At 40.8% G+C, this 1,452-nt stretch overlaps 1 non-coding gene across 1 annotated transcript; it reads left to right on the plus strand.

Moving 5' to 3' along the window:
* The first annotated feature begins 652 nt into the window (after window positions 1-652).
* On the plus strand, window positions 653-756 carry LOC128562878 (U6 spliceosomal RNA). Its single transcript, XR_008373577.1, has one exon. It is a non-coding gene; the product is annotated as a U6 spliceosomal RNA (small nuclear RNA).
* Window positions 757-1,452: the final 696 nt, after the last annotated feature.

Below are 1,452 nucleotides of genomic sequence, written 5' to 3' on the forward strand. Positions count from 1 at the left end.
GGCAGAAATTGGTTGACTGAATCTGGCTCTTCTGTATGAGACTTCTATTTAAGCTGGCTGCAAACGCCAGCCACCCTTTCACAAGCTGCGTGACTTACACAAGGGACTCAGTCTGTCTAGATTTTACTTTTCTCATTTGGAAAATGCAGAATAATAGCAGGAAATTTGTAGGTTGTTCTGAGGATTAACTGAGATAAGAAAAGGGACAGAAAGGAAGAAAGAAGAAAAGAAGGAAGGAAGGGAGGGAGGGAGGGAAGGGAGCTTATTTCCCTTTCCATTAGTGTGGCTGGTATTTGAACACTTTCTGTTTGTTCCATGAGTGTGTTTCCTCACTTCCTCAGCAGTCTATCATCAATCACTGCTGTCTTCCCTTGGAAGCTGTTATGAGGAGTTTTAACAGTCTCTGTTCTGTTTGCTGGAAGCTGATGGAAGAACTCTCCTTATCTCCAATATTAGAACTTGTAGAAAATCGATACAAGGGTATAACATCCTTCACCATCATACTTGGTAATAAAGCCTAACTAGAAAATGTGCAGAAACTTTCTGCATCTGGTGCGTTTTGCCAGTGTGAAAAGCAACCCAGTTATATCCAAGAGTGATTCTCCTCATTGATCGAGGGCTACGTATCAGCCCTCATTAAAAATGGAAACTGGTGCTCGCTTCGGCAGCACGTATACTAAAATTGGAACGATACAGAGATTAGCACGACCCCTGCACAAGGATGACACGCAAATTCGTGAAGCGTTCCATATTTTTAAAAAAACTAAAAAAAAAAAAAAAAAAATGGAAGACTGGTCTGTGCCTTCTAACGCAAAAAGCCAACTGGCCACGTGAGCAGGGTAGGGGGGACGTAAAGGATGTGCCCCCTCTTGTTTTTGTTTTTCCCTTTCCTCTCCCATCTTTAAGAAACCTGCCGTCAAGACAGTCCTCTTAATGCCAGCAGAAGGCCGTACAGTTCTGAGCCTTTTATAAATGACATTTGTCCGATAGTCTGATTTACTAAGCATGATTGAAAACAACAATCAAGCCACAAGTGATATTCAGGGGAGAAAAAAATACAACAACAAAAGCATTAAGAAACGAGACAGCTTTCTAAGGCTATGAAAACTTATCCAAAAGGAAATATATCACTCAAATATTTACAAAATTGCCGGTGCAATTCAGCCTTCTCAGTAGCAACGATTTTTATGTCCTAAAGAGAGTTTGTATCTAGAGGTAATTGTGTTCTGAAGCAGTTCGTAAGCTTGGGCATTTACGCTGGCAATTCCAGATTTATAGGAATAGAAGAAATTTCTGTGCATGATATACTGTACAAATTGTATGTAATAACCACAATAAAAAATTTCATTAGGCCTGCTATCACCAACCACCAATTCCCTGGGGAGAATTTATGTGCAAACTTCAGTTCCGTTTACCATCTGGGATATTCTTTGGAGGATGGGTAGCCCCGGG

This window comes from Nycticebus coucang, chromosome 12 (assembly GCF_027406575.1).
Source record: "Nycticebus coucang isolate mNycCou1 chromosome 12, mNycCou1.pri, whole genome shotgun sequence".
Classification (NCBI taxonomy): domain Eukaryota; kingdom Metazoa; phylum Chordata; class Mammalia; order Primates; family Lorisidae; genus Nycticebus; species Nycticebus coucang.